Source organism: Vicugna pacos, chromosome 3, assembly GCF_048564905.1.
Source record: "Vicugna pacos chromosome 3, VicPac4, whole genome shotgun sequence".
NCBI classification, from domain to species: Eukaryota; Metazoa; Chordata; class Mammalia; order Artiodactyla; family Camelidae; genus Vicugna; species Vicugna pacos.
Window position 1 is genome coordinate 20,535,712 of NC_132989.1, and position 15,964 is coordinate 20,551,675.

General features: G+C 44.8%; 1 protein-coding gene across 4 annotated transcripts in view; it reads right to left on the reverse strand.

The window, feature by feature from the left end:
• ARHGAP26 (Rho GTPase activating protein 26) overlaps positions 1-15,964 on the reverse strand; it is a 411,458-nt gene that overhangs the window by 221,435 nt on the left and 174,059 nt on the right. The gene's annotated exons all lie outside the window — the stretch shown is intronic.

The following is a 15,964-nucleotide window of genomic DNA, read 5'->3' on the forward strand; positions in this document are numbered from 1 at the left end:
TGCCTGTTTGCCTGTCCGTCTGTCTATCTACCCATCCATCCATCCACTGTATTTATTAGCTTTTTCAAACAACGCTGCAATGATCTGCATCTATACCCACATCCCTAGCATTTGTTCTAAGGCACTCTGAGCGGTACGGGTAAGGGTCTGTTTTCATCATGCAGCTAACTCTCCATTAGGTAACTGCACTGAAAAGGTCAGGAAACACTACTCTAAAGCAACCCCGAATTGTTCCTTAGTAACAGTGAAGGTTTACCAAACTACGGTGTACAACGGAGTAAATGAAAACTTCCTTGGATAACCTTGTATCAAATATATGGCAATATTCACCATTTTGAAGACATCATAGAAAACAACAAAGACAATACAAAGATTTGAGATCATAGCTTTCTATTTTAAAAAAAGGCCCACAGTGGTAACGAGCTTCTAAAGCAGTCCCTTGTTGTCTGTAAGCCCCCTGCTCAGATGAGTTCTCTTTCCTTCAGTGTTAGAAGGAAGCTGGTGGACAGCAGCTCGTCTCTGAGTAAATTGCTCTTAAAATGGTCCGGCACAGAGGCTGAGAGGCGGCAGGCCTTCCAGCGATGGAGGGTGAGCCAGCCCGTGGCCCTCACTGCTTCTCACTTTCTCTTCATCTCCATCAAACGACCTCACAACCGCGTATCGCTGCTCCGTATCTCAAACCTCAGGTATCGCACAGTCAGGAAATTAAGCTAACCTCCTGCTTAATGCCAGCCCCTTCAGATGTCTTTCCCCCAGACATGACGCAGCCATCTGTCTGTCTCAAATGTCACTCATCAGAGAAGCCTCCAAGCTCCCCCACCCCGCCCCAGGTCAGCCTGGTGCTGAAATGAACGAATTCAGAAGACGGCTTCACTAAGCTTCAGTTTCTCCAGTGCAACACGGGGATGACAACTGTACCGACCCCACAGGACCGTGAGATAATACACGTGACACTTGCAGCAGAATGGTACATGGCAAGCACTCAAAGGGTATCGGCAATTTATAAAATCACCGGTCTCCGTTTTTAAAAATGAGCCAGCACAGAAAAGAGTGCTCCGGCTCTAATAACCAGAAGAAATAGATGTTTGCTTAGAGATATGACTAAACCTGCTCAAGCTTCCCATAGTACAGCTAATTACTTATACCCTGGGGCCCCCTCAGCCCAGGAGATAGCAGCTAATCCAGGGCTGCGATGAGGCAAGGACACAGCTGACTAGAAACGGGGTGGGGGTGGGGTCTCCAGGGTGCAAAGGACAGTGTGTGACACTTACTGCCAAGATCCAGGCAACTGGAAACTTCCTCTGCCTCTCATTTTCTTCACAAAAATGCTAGTTTGATTTTGGTTATCCATGGTTATTCTGCCCAGCCAACTAATCAAGAGTTTAAAGTATAGCTTCTAACATAATCCCTTGCAAATGCCAGGTGCTAAAGAGAAACAGTTAAAACACTGAGGCGCTCTGTCTCCTATTAGGATATGGATCGAATACACAGCCACCACACCAAGAATCCTAATAACGTACATCTCTGACAACAATGATTTTCAAGTCTGTACATCAGTCCTCAAATTCAGAATCTCCAATGTCACCTAAAGAATTTGTAGAATCTTGGATTTCACCAAAATGGGACTGAAATCTGAACTTAAATTATCAGAATCACATAAAATTTCATATTAAGAGAATTTTATACACTGGAAGATGGCTAATTTAGTCTTTGATTCGTTCATTTATTCCCCAAACTGCACATTCACTCATTCATTCCAAAAGTGGTTAGGTACCACCTTCCCTAGAAAGCCTTTCCTCCCTTGCCCACCCGTAATTTGCAGTAATTTTCTCAGAAGGTGACTGCTGTGGTCCTGGTTCAGGCTGGCCCCCCTATCACTCCCACTTCTGGCACCAGCACCTCAGTTTCCTCAAATGTCAGTCAGGTGGTTCCTGACCTACCCACTCACGTGACCCAAGTCTGGCCAATCAACATTGTATCCACCATGTTTGCAGCCACTGTGACTGGCTGAGGGCTGACCATGGGACTCAACTCCAAGACCTGGATGGGAACTCAAGGGGGGGAAAAATCAGGTCTTCTCACTAGGGCTGCTGGGGAGAAGGATGATGCAGGATTGGGGCCACTAGGGGTGGGCAGCTGGTAGGTCACACCAGCAGACAGGCAGCCTGAGAATGAAGCCAACAGAGAGGAGAACGGGAAGAGACCAAGCCTACCCCTGGAATTTTCAGATACATATGCCAAAAACGTCTCTTCTCTGCCTTGAGCCAGTTTCTGGTATTTGGAAGCAAACGATGCTGACAACTACTGCTTGGCTCCACTGGTTTCTTCACATGCCCATCTTCCTCCACTAGATTGAAAGCCCATGAAGGGAAGAAACAATGTTTTACTGTCTTTCTTTCCCCATAATTAGCACAGAAGGCCTGGCTCCATATATGTGGCAGCATCGTGCTCAGGGGAATCTTCCTACAACCAACTATCCTCTTCAAGATGCACCCAGTTAATTCGCTTAATGGGACCGCCAAGCTACGCACAAGGGATCTGATGAGGGGCTGTTTTATGCACTGACAGCAAACAACATGCTGCATCCTTATTACCTCTCTGTACACACCCCAGCCTCTAATTATCAACGACAGCCCCCTAAGTTTCCAAAGCGGTGCCACTGGAACAGCACCACATGAGAAGGACAGACCATGGCACGAAGGTGGTGAGAGCAGAGCGAACGGCTCCCCTGGGTGCGGTGCGTCTCAGCCTGGACGCCTGCCCCCCAGGCCGGCGCGGCTCTGAACACACAGTGCGAGTCTCTAAGGAGAGGAGCCGCAGCTGGGCGACATTCTCACCAGGCTCTGAGACGCCCCAACGGCTGAGAACCTCTGCTCAAAAGGGTACAATCGGCACTTCTGGCACTTCGTTCCTCCTCCCTTGCTAACTCAGTTAGGAGGAGATGACCATAACTCAGGGGAAAGACAGGAGATAATTCAACTGTAGCTCTTCTACCCACAAAAGATAAAGGGTCTCCAAGGAAGGGGGCGATACCAAATCCAGCTTTATTTACATGTGTGTTCAACCCCAGCCTCTGGTAGAGGACGGAATGATTTCCGAAGACTCATTGTCTCTAATAGGCATGAGTGGCAGTCAGCCAGAGCCCAGCTGGATGGAACTGGAAAAGAGCGTCATCCTCACGCTGACCCTCCTAACCTAGAAACGTTTTGTCACAGAACGGCTAGCCTACCTGAAATGAGAGGATGGTGTCATTTATCACAGTGGGAAACAGGAAGCAAACTAAATGCTCATTAGAAAGAAAGCTCCTTAAATATTATGGCATAAGACAATGCGATCAGCATGATTCATTAAACAAAGATTTAGTGAACACCTATTATGTGCCAATGCTCTGTTGGGAAAGTGAAGCCACAACCGCAAATCTAACAGCTCAACGTCTAACTTCAGTAACAGGGTAAGATGTCTGTAACAACCGTTCCAAGAGCACAAAAACTACAAGAGCATGCAAAGCACAATCCCACTAATGAACACACACACACACACACACACACACACACAATACATATGTAGGTAAAGATACATGCACAAAACAGGGGATGCAGTGTCCTCCCATTAATGTAACTACATCTGCATTTATAGAGGACTGAAGTGACAGTCACTAAAATGTGACTTGCAGTCACCTCTAGAAGGTGGGAATTGGGGTAATTATTATCTTCTTCATACGACTTCCATCGTGTTGTTGGGATTTTTAAAGTAAGTATATATATGTGCATGTTAAAATTTTTTTGAAATGTATCACATAAAAAAACAATCTGGAGATCCTAATGTGATTATTTTTTGAGAGAACAGAAGCTGAGGAAAAGTTATAGGTCTTTATTTTTAATTACAATAATAATTGCTCACCCTCAGGGCTACTGTGCAGTAAAACCAAATATAAGAGAACCGGCTGTCATCCCAGATGACCTGGGCTCAAATTTTGTGCCTGCCATTTATGAGCTATGTTCCTTTAGGTAAGTTACTTAATCTCTCTGTGCCTCAGATCCCTAAACTGTCAACTGAGGATAGTCAGAAGACCTACATTACAGCGCTGTTATGAGGACAAGACGAATTTTAACAACAAAGGGGAGGAAGTGATGATGATGGAGGAGAAGGAGGTAAAGCTGCCTCAGATACACTACCCATGAACGTGTCTTGTCTGAAAAACCTCTGAGTGCAAACCCTCTGGCCCTTCTTTGAAGCCATTCCCATAAACAGTAGCAAGTTCCATCTCTTCAGGTGTATCAGGAGCTTTCGGCAAACTCTTGCTCATCACTAATCCCATCAGTTTACCCCTGTCTCAGACAGTATAGTTCACATCCATGAGCATCTCCACGTGCACAAAAATGTTACTTCTCCAGCCCTGAAGTTCCTCTGTTTCCTAACAAACTGGGTTCTTCCCTTCTCTTTATGGTGCTCATTAAGCCTCATCCAAGTAGATCCTTCTGATTCTAATTATTGTTTTGTTTCCCTTCCCATCCCTTCCCATCTTATCCTATCCCATTCCATCCCGTACCTTTCCATTCCTTCCCATTCTACATATCTCAGTGCCTAGGCTGGTCTTTGAAATACACTGATGTTTGAGGCATATTCTTCTTCCCTCCCACTTCAACCTCAACTCTGATTTGGATTCCTGTTCTTAGAAAACCATCTTCCCACCCATCCACCTACCCACCCACCCTGCTGACTGACAACAGCAAGCAGAGCATTGTGCTGGATGCTAAGCCAGGGTGGGTATCTGAGACTAGGAGGTACCACAACACAATCAGAAATCAAACTGATACTATACACAACTTCTAGTAACCCAGCAGTTTAATAACCCTATGACTTGACTTCCCTGTACAACTGGAGTTGACTTTGTCTTATTGCCACTTGTTTTAATATGCATGTGGTCAAGTTGTATCTTTCTTTTTTCTTCTCCTGAATTTTATTCCAAATTATTTATAGCACTAAAAGAACATTAAGAAGAGGAATTTTAAAAAAAACCATCACCCTAATGGCAGTTTTATTTTCTTGTGTCTTCCCTATGTTTTTGTACGTGTGTGTCAATTTGCACATTATCATCAAAACACACACACATGCTCATATTAACTTTCTACTTACTGAGTAAGCATTCTTCTGCATTCAGCATTTATGGTTTTAATAGCAGTATAAACATTCCAAGAGCTACATACCATAGTTTACTTACTTATTGCCCTATTGATGAAAACACAGAGTAACTTTCATTTTAAAAGTTAACTCATGGATGAGTGTTCTTCCTGTACACCTTCCTTCCTTCCTTTTCAATTATGGACTTGGAATAAATCTTTTCAGCAACAGGATTATCAGACCAGAAAAAAACAATGCCAGGCTTTTAATAGCCATATGGCTTTCCTAAGAAGTTTTAACAATTAAACGTGTCTACAATCAACACTTTTGTTATCCACACTAATGGAAGGAAGCAGAGTTGAGGATAACCCAAGTTATTTCTGTTTGCAATTGAGAGGTCAAATATTTACACATACTTTTATAGATTATTTATCTTCTTAATTACGCTTCACAGGCCAACAGAAGGCATGCGGATAAAGAGATAAGCTGTGTGAAAGTTCTCTGAAATATTAAAAGACCAACAGGAATTTGAATGCTGCTAGGGAACGAGGGGACGTCCATCACAGAACTCCAAGGGAAAAAAAAGCTATCTACACGCAGATCCTGGGAGCTGCCTGCAGAGGTATGCGTGTCCTCCCACAGTTTGCAATTGGAACAGCTTTTCTATTTCTGACTCCGTTCGGTTCTGAGTCCTCGAAGAGAAAAAGGCAAGTGTGGGGTCAATATTTGACCTTCATCTATTCTCTTTTCTCCACCATCCCAGGCATACAGAATCACTGCCACTCCATATGCTGCAGAGCAACTCACTAAAAACAGAAAACAAACTGTCCAAAATGCAAGGGGGAAAGGACCGGGAGAGAGAAAATAAAAGCCGTATTAAAACTATCTACTGAAGACTAAACTGAACAGCCAGTTTTGACAAGCCCTTTAAATCACCGTGCTCCTCCTATTTACACTGGATGGCTTTCAAAAGCTTGTCTCTATTCCCAGAGCTTGCATGCAAGGCCAACAAAACCACCATGGCTCTCAGCAGGGTCCCACACCGCCTGCGGCCCCACGCGGGGCAGGCACCCACGCTCCTGTGCAAGGAGTGATTTGATCCAGCCCAGGGGTGCACCCTTAAAAAGCGCCGCGTCACAACAAAACAAAGGTAACCCCTGCCTATTCTCTTTTAAGTTCTGTGGTACATCTGAAAGAAGTCTCCACTTGGTATTAGCATGTCTTCAACATTTAACAGTTGCTAACACTTTTTTTTTAACAGAGAGACAAGCTGGGTATAAACTAAGAGGTTTGATCAAGTAAAAGTGTCTCATTATTTCCATTTGATTTATTTTGGGGGGTTTCCTTATACAGTTAAGTGACACCAGTTTACACAGTAAGAAACATATTTATTTTGTAAAAGGAAATTCTGTTAATAAAGAAAGTGAAACGAATCAAAGGCGAGTATTACGTAAACAGAACCAGTGTTATGGAAATATGACCAGAATCGAGAGGGTTGTAGGAGAAACTCAAGTTCAGAAAACGGAATTAAGCCTCTTTACATTTTATATTTGTCACCTTTTATAAGTCTCATCTCCTCAACAAAAGTGTTATATCCTTAAGAGGAAAGGGCTATGTTTTCATATCACGTGTCTTATTTCAATTATCTGTTATCCTGTATAGAAGCAGATGACTGGGCATTTCTGATTCCTGTCAGTTAAAACAAAAAAAATGAAAACCAGACACAGTAAGTTCAACAAAAATAGTGTAATTTCTGGTCTGTTTTATCTTGACTTCTCACTGACCCTTTTGCCATTTAAAAATCATTATAATTTAATTTTATTTATCTTGACTTCTGATTGCTTTTTGGTCTTTAACGACTTGGAATCCTTCAGCTTTCACGTTTCCCCTCTATTAATCACTGTAAAGAAGGTTGCAGACATTCTAATAAAACAGGCAAAGTGATCCCTTTATACAGCATGCATATGTAGAGTCCTTTTGATATTTATTTTGCCCCTAATTTATCAGTTTCAGAGTAGGATATTCACACATTCAGAGTTAAGCATTCTCTGTAGTTATGGGAAAGGTTGTGCCCACTCTCCGGTCTACCCCCAGTGCATCTGGCTTGCCTGTTTGGGGGTTCATGTAGAAGCAATGCTTTGCCAATAAACAGCTTTATGGGAAGGAAGGTGGGAAGGAAGGGAGGGAGGAAGCAGGGGAGGAAGGAAGGAAAAAAGGAGGGAGGGAAAGTGGAAAAAGAAAACTGTCACCATTCAGTCTTGTTAGTCAAACAAGGAAAATTCTTGCAGATCTTCTGCCTGGCAGCCCATAAGCTGGAAACAGATTAAGACTATGAAGATAAGTCATCATTTCACTGCCCAGCAATGCAGATGATCTGGAAACTTGGCAGAAAGGGTCTTGGCGTTCCTATTCTTTTTTCCCCCTATTCTTTTACATAGTCAAGAGCTGAAACAACCCCACCCAAATTGGACGTTGTGAATTCCTGTTTACTCAAGAAAACTCTACAGGGGGAGCTCAGGGAGGGTCCAAGGATGCAAAAAGCAAAACAAACAAAAACCTGAAAGCATGGTTTCACATTTGCGGGGTAAAATTCACTCAGAGGTGGCCTAAATGAAAGAGTTTCAGTTTCAGTAGGAAATGAAATATCTAGCACCGTCCGTAGAAGATAAGCACAAAGAAAGTTTTATTTTGGAAATAATTTCCGGGTACTTTTCCACCACCCGCATCTCTCTTGCTTCACTTGAACCTTTCAAGTTTCACATTAATTCAGTCTCGATACCAACCACACAAGTATCTTAAAAAGTAAATGATATTTTCAAAGAAGCCAGGAGTGCTGAGGGTTAGGAACACTGGCCGGAGTTCAAAAGATGTGTAATTTCCACTGGGAGAGGAACCTGTCATAATTTTAAATATACACTGAAAATGAAAACAACAAATTTGGAAGAGCATGTACAAGCAGAAAAAATATTAACAGCATAGAGAATGAAACGATACACTTCAAAGAGGACATCAGTAGACTATCAGTAATGTAATTTTGTTTAAGAAAGGCGAGACCTCTAAAAGTTGAATATTTTCAACACAGACCAGTTCCTTGTGGGAGAACGGAAAGTAGCAAGTGTTGGGGAGGCTAATCTTAACTCTTACTCTGATTAAGTGTGAGACCTCAGGCTAGTCATCAAGCCATTCTGATCCCAATTGCCAAACTGGTCATGAGGAATACCAATAGGTCCCATGGCAGGCTGCAAATTCCTAAAACTAACAGCGCTACTCCTGTTACACCATGATTTCCCTTTGTGACAAAGGAACACGTAATGTCTTGAGAACTGTTTAACATTCAACAAATAGTGACTGAGTGTCAGCTACATCCTGGGCCCAGATCTGGACCCTGGGGAGACAAAGGTGAGTTAGACAAGGTGTAATTCAAAGAATGCCATTCTAAGGGCAGGAAATGAATCATAAACAAGCAAACAGAGTAGGCTGTACAGAAGACATGCAGGGTGATGGGACAGAAGGCAACAGAGGTCAGGAAGAGGCTAGATGGTAATGCTATAAATAAGGCAATTAGGAAACTAAGAACGTGCAATTCAAGCTGAGATCAGAAGACTGAGCTAGATAAAGAAGGCATGTGAATCTATAGCCATACCACCCTGAACATCCCCGATCTTGTCTGATCTCGGAAGCTAAGCAGGGTCAGGCCTGGTTTACTTGGATGGGGGAAGGCACATGGAAAGCTGATAGGCAGAATGGCTTGTGCAAAGGTCCTGAGGTGGGAAAGAGCTTGGTGTGCTGGAGAACAGAACGATGGTTAATGAAGCTGGCCTGTATGGCCACACCAGTAGTTTGAGTTTTATTTTAAGTTAACGGGGAAGCTACTGGGGTGCCACTAAAGTGGACAACTTTTCTCATTAAGCTTAGTCTTTTTAGGTACCAAAACATTAAACATTTTTTTGGACAGGAATTTCCACATTACATCATAGATTTTTCTCTTCTTAAACTGAGTATATGGAACTTAACTTTTTCCTGTTGACTTGGGCTCAGTATCAGTTATTCTTTAGTGCTGTCATCCACGGGGAGGGCAGAGGTGTTTGAACCAAGACCACTGGGCTTTTGTAACCCAATTTCTTTCTTCTTCCTCTGCTACCAAAACTCAGTCTTGCTCCTTCAGGTTGTCCCAGCTGCCTTATGGGAAACAACCTCAGCTATGACCGTCAGGCCGTGCGTGACGTGACATTGCTTTTCCTATGGAATCAAGTGTCTGGATTTTGTGATAGTTATTGCTGCTTGGAGGCTATTTCCACCACTAGGCCATTGGACTACAAAGACAGATGAACCCTAAATACAGTTGCCTTTATTTCAAGGTTTATAAGAGTGTCACAGATGTCAGGGCTTGTCCAAAGGGTGGCCACCAGATAATTTGGATAAGGTAGTCAGAATTCCAAAGATGACTCCCCCAAGACTTCCATCCTGTGGTTATTCAAATGCTAGCCTAGGTACTAATGAAGGGGTTTTGCCAATTAAAGCCTCAAGTCAGCTGACCTTAAGATACAGAGATTATCTGGATGGACTTAATCTAATCACACAAGTCCTTTCAAAGCCAAGAGTATTCTCAGGCTGGTAGCAAAAGAAGAAGTCAGAAAGACTGAGAGCATAGGAAGCCTTCCGCGTGCTGCTGATGGCTTGAAGACGGAGGAAACCATGTGAGGAGGAGCTGGGGCTGCCTCAAGAGGCTGTCATCCACGGGGGAGGGCGGAGGTGTCTGAAGGTGTGGGCCCCGGCTGACGGCAAGCTGAGAATTGTGGACTCGGGTCCTACAAACACAAGAAACTGAATTCGTCCCATCACGGAAAGAAGTCAGGAAGAGGACCCCGAATCCAGGTAAGACAACCAGCCGACACTTTGATTTCAGCCTGAGCAGCGAACCGAGACACACCACGCTGGATTTTCTGAGCTACAGGACCAGGAGCTGATAAGTAGGGGGTTATTTTAAGCTACTTGGTTTGTGGTGATTTGTTACACAGCAATAGAAAATTCACATACTGGGTGAAGCGGGTGTCCAGTCAGTCAAGTAATCATAAAGCGAATGAATAAATGAGCTTTTGTGATACCACTCCCACAAAAGTCTACGTAAGAGCGGAGCCCAATGATGGGAACACACCATGCAGAGCCAGCAGCCCTGGGTTCCAGCCTTGGCGCCGCCCCAGGTAACCATGGGATTCAACAGGGAACTCCCTTTCCTTCTCAACCTTTCTTCTTCTCTAAATAAGAGGCTGATGGTTAACATCTCTTCCAGCTGCGACATTCTGTGAGATTAATCATTTCTGATTACATCAGAAAAGTCTACTGAAAACAAACATGCGTGTTTTTCTTTATCTGTTTTATTTTCCAATGTTGCTCATCTTTCCCTGCACACTAGTGTACCCGTGTCTCGGGGTCGCAGTATTTAAGGAAGGTTGCAGAACAAAAATCTACCAGTACTGTTAGTTTTAAATATATTCAATACATAATCGCTGCATTTATTTTTAGCTCTGGTTATAATAGCACCTCAGAGGCTTTTCAATCTTGTAGTTAACTAAATATTTAGGCAGTTAACACGGCTTATCGTTGCGTAAAAGCTGAGTCAACACAATCCTAACACTTATTTAAAACACAATCTAGGTTCCAAATTAGGGATGGGGGGAGGGAAGGCTATATATCTAAACACATGACTTAGAGCCTGAAAAATGTTCCTTGAATCAAAAAAAAAAAATGACTGTACATGTTTGGGGGCCTCTGTTCAAATTCTGGTATCTATCCTTCAAATTTTTCACTACTGATTTGTTTTTTAAAACAAACAGAGAGAAGGGCCCTTACACACATTCCCGTCTGTTATTTCAAATGTGCTCCTGTTAAGTTAAAGTTGCAAGTCATTCTTCACCGACACATGATGAAATAAAAACCTCTCTAGAAAAGCTATGCGGAGCTTATGCCGCAGTTCAAGTACTTTTCCAGATTGGAAAAGTGAGCATGTGATAATGAGATAATGTGTGAAAGTGGGAGGAATTGTGGGGAGAAGGCACAGAGAGGGAGGGGGGAGCGAGGGAGGGGGAGAAGGCACAGAGAGGGAGGGGGAGGGGGAGGGAGGGAAGGGGAGAGAGAGGTTTGCAGCGTTTGGAGAGGGACAAGCTTCCTAAGAAGTTCAATTGCTAAATTCTCTGCGCCTCAAGCTGAACTCTGAGCCGTCGCAAAAGAGTGCTGGAGTACTTCCTAGAAAAAGCAGGGTGTACTGTGATAAACAAAGGTACTTCCCAACACGGGGCAGCAGGGGACAAGAACAGTGCAGCACAGAAATCCAGATCCAACCAGAAAAGACACTCTTCTTTGTGACAGGGACCTGCCTGTCGTGCCTGAGTTGCGTGCATGGATCAGAAAGAGGGCTTCTTTATCACAGGAGAATTGGTACAAAGCCAAAGCCACAAGGTGAATATTCGTAACATGAGGACTAACATTTTATGATCAAATGGTGGTCTTAGTTGGGGGTGAGGAGGCTGATTAGAACGTTAACTAGAAAAATGAAGTAACATATGATCAAAATAGGGTTCCTTTAAATAAGACGTAAGTTCCTATTTCAACCTGTGCACAAAATCTTCATAGACTAAGTGCTGGTGAAAAACAGAACTTTTCCTACAAGATTTTACGATAATGCTGTAAGAGAGTCTTTAAGTTCGACCTTAACTGAACAATAACAAAAGACAGTCATTTGTGTATTTAAGGGCCTCATCAATTTTCCCAAGGTCCATTCTTAATCCCTCCATTCAAATCATTCTTCTCTCACGTGTCTATTAAGTTGTCACCCTCATGTGTTTTCTCTTCATCAATTGCTAAGGGGTCTACCGCCCCCGGGTCCTCCTCTGTCCACGACCAGGCACACGATTCAAGGTCTCTAACACCACTTTTGTGGACTTCATAAAGTCCTGCGGCCTTTGCAAGATTTACAGTTTCTCTGTGCCCTGCTATCTGCCATTCCGAGCGAGACCCGGTCACAGACAAGATGTCTCAAAATAAATGAAAGTATTCTGAGAGGAGGACAACTGGTTTAAGTGGTGACTAATGTTATTAGCGGTCTGTCATCAGTTCATGTTTTCAATGAATCATAGCCTCTGCTTCCCTAGGTAAGCTCCTAACTTCCAGGACTCAGACAACGAAAACATAGAAAAACAAGGACCCCGACCCCCATAATTAGGCTTGAAGCCACACATGGCTTCATCACGCAGTGTGGGTTTAAGCCTTCTCAATTAATCCTCGGTTGTCTTCTAAGTGCAAGAAGCCCTCCAGGGATTCTTCTAAAGAAATAACTGGGCTGGCTGGATTCCACTCACCGCCACGGCCAGGATTCTGGCATCTCGAGTGAGCGAAAGCCAAGTTAGCACAGCGAGCTGCACGAGGCTCCGCTCCCAGCGAGCTCCATGCTGCATGGCGACAGCGCGAGGCGTGTCCTGGCTGGAGAGGCAGGCTCCAGGGAGAACAGCCTCTGGACATGGTCATCGCCACAGCCATTCTCCCTGTGAGGGGCCTGCAGGGTTCTCAGTGTTAATAACCCAAACAAGGTTCCTGATATAAAACATGGCGAGATGTTGTCTTTGGTCACTCCCTACAGAGCTTCCCGGACAGCATCAAACAAGGGCAGGCTGTGCTGCCACGCTCGATGCCGGAGATTTGTAACCTGGGTCGACATGGAGGACCCCATCCCCCTGTAAATGTGTATTCACTGGACTGTTCACACAGTCTCTCCTCTCCTTCTCCCCCAAAACCCTCCACCCTACGTAATTTTCCTCCAGGCCAATCACAGTACATCACTAAGATTTTACATGTATCGTATCTACTTGACTCTAAACACTTTTTTCCCTGAAATTGGAATGTGTCTCGTAATCCTTGTTTATATTTAATCAAATATTTCTGTCTTGCTTGCCAAAAAGTGATTATTAAATTAGATAGCGTGCCTTTGAATTGATGTCATTTAAGCCCTACAGGCATTAAGCCTAGATCACATAGATCAGTAAAAAGGCACACTGCGTGTTCCTAAGCAGACGGCAACGGAAAGCCACAAAGCCTAAGGGCAGATACTTCAGCTTCCCCATGAAGACACAGGGTGGGCAGCAGAACACAGGAAACGCAGCTGAGCTGGTGTTCTGTCACCACTGGACGCCAGTCAAGTTTCAAGCACTTTTCCACCGTCTCCTGAGTGGACGAGGTCCCCAGGACTGTGCTATTGGAAAAAGTTACTGATCTAGGCAGGAGGACCTGGCAGGTTCCTGACAGGGAGGGTGTAGACATCCCAACGGGAAGAGGGTAGCCTGGACCGACAGGGGGGCTGAATGTGCTCAGGACAGAAGGAAAACAGAGAGCTGGAGGAAGAACAGGCCCAAATGAATGACTCCAGCAGGAAGGAGAGAGTAATTCATCAACTTGTTAGAAAACATATTACAACAAAGAGAAGAGGTAACCTCGGGAATTTTCAATTATAAGAACAAAGGGACTTTACCAGAAGCCAAGAGAGTGGATGTAGGCACAGCCAGGACCACGACCACAGCAGCAGAGGAAAACAGCATAGCCTGACTGGAGCCCTGAATTGGGTGAATATGGTAATAAGCCCTCAGAAAGAAATTCCATTTATGGGGTGTAACAGTCCTCTATCTCCTAGGAAGAGTGCATGAACAGATCTTGACTACTGTCTAGCGGTCTTTAATAATCACCCTGAAGTCCAGACGCCCTTTCCAAAAACAGGCCACAAAACTAGAACATGCAGTGTTTGCAAATCCCTTGTAAAAACCCCTTTGTTGAGACGCTTGCCCTGTCTCATCTATTAAAGGATGTGGCGGACCCATGCCCTTCAGTGGTCCAAAGGTTCTGCAGGAATCTCTTGTACCAGACTGAGACAGCTCTGTGGCCCCCTCCCAGGTGCACAGCTGAAGCTCACCTGCAGGTCACAGTGTCTTACAGGGAAGGAAAAAAAAAGAAAGACAGTAAAACTCTTTTGGCTGGTCTCTTGTCAACTGGTACTCTGTAAGTTCCACCTCATTACAATAAAAAAAAATGATACAACAGTTTTGTCCATATAAGATGAGCTGCCTTAAATTTGACAAGGCCTGAAATCCCGAACCAGCAAGACGCAGTGTCCTCCAGGGTCAGGATTTGAAGGGCTAGCCCGTTAGGGAGGAAACAGGTGGTGAAACCAGCAGGGCCTTGAAATAGGCTGTTGAAAGCTCCCAACTTATGAGAGATGAGGCTCTGAAGCTACAAAACCCCACATCCATAAACATTTCGTGTACAGAGACTTTCCTGCTTGGAGGTTTTACAGACAAACAAGTGGTTCAGTTGAAAACAACTAACCACTGTAGCGCACAGTACCGGGAAAGGCCCGACACGAGGAGGAAGAAGGGGGCTATTTAAGACACAGGGCAGGTGTCTAACCTGTTGGCTTTTTCCATCTCTCAACACCTGGAGAGTGACCTGGACATAGTTTATACCCAATACCTGTTCACTTAAGCGAATTCCAGAGGCTCAAAATTTTGAAGAGCAACTGACATCCTCTCATGCATCCGTGAAGGAGGGTGACAGTGGGACTCGCATGAGGGACACAGTGGGTGGTGCGGGGCACTCTGTTTGCCAAGCTCCACTGCGGCACAACTTCAGTGCACTGGCTGGGGCGAGGTGTTAAAAGCTAAAGGCGACATCCTCCTCCCTGTGCCATTCCGCTGCTGGTGTCTTAATGATAACAAACAAGCAAGTGCAGTAACAGCCAACTGCCAGTGGGAATGGGAGTCCAGCAGTGACTCAGCTCCCTCAGAGCAAGTACCTGCTTCTAGCTTTGAATAAGAGAAGAATGGCCCGTGGACAGAGTCAGGATCCTTCCTCGTTTTAATTAACTCTCCCCCTTTCTATCAGCAGCCGTCCCCACCTCACACCCCCACCTCCACTACGGAACCCAGGCTGTCCTTGGCCTCCAGGCACGCCACGACATCCATAGAGAACTGGGAAGAACGAGAAGGTCACTCCTGGCAAATGCAAAAACAGATCTCAGTGCCTGTGACTCAGACAACAGAAAAACACACCGCTAAAAGAAAGCCCCCGCCAGAGGCCTCTCTCACAGCTGAACGCTGGCAGCAGAGGTGGTGTGTGCCCCCTCTATAATGCAGGGACCAAGAGAGGAAATTACTCTGTTCTGGCGAGTTGAATGGTGGCCCATTCAGAACCTAGGAAGGTGACCTTACTTGCAAAAAGCGTTTTCATAGATGTAACTGAGAAAAGATCATCCTGTATGACTGAAACATTATGCTGTACGCCAGGAATGGACATAACATTGAGAACTGACTTTACTTTAAAAAAAAATCATCCTGGAGTCTCCAATGGGCCCTGAATCCAACGACAAGTGTCATTATAAGGAACAGAGTTCTCAACACGGAGAAGAGGAGACCACATGTGAAGAGAGAGGCAGGGACTGGAGGGAGGCGGCCACCAGCCAAGGAATGCCTGCGGCCACCAGAAGCAGTGAGAGCAAAGGCAGCGTTCTCCCCTGGGGCACTTGGAGCAAGCACAGCCCTGCTGATACCTTGATTCAGGACTTCCGGCCTCCAAACCTGTGACAGAATGAATTTCCGTAACTGTAAGCCACCTGGTTCGTGGGCATTTGTTTCGGCAGCCCCAGGAAACTAGCACACCTGCCCTACCCCCAGCTCATAGATTCCTCTTGTGGTGTGTTCATCTCCACCCCAGCACACGTAGAAAAACTATTGAAAGGAGCAGCCAGAGCAGCGTGGGGACTTCCTGAGGCAGGACACTCAGCCATTCCAGGTGGTCAGATGTTGAC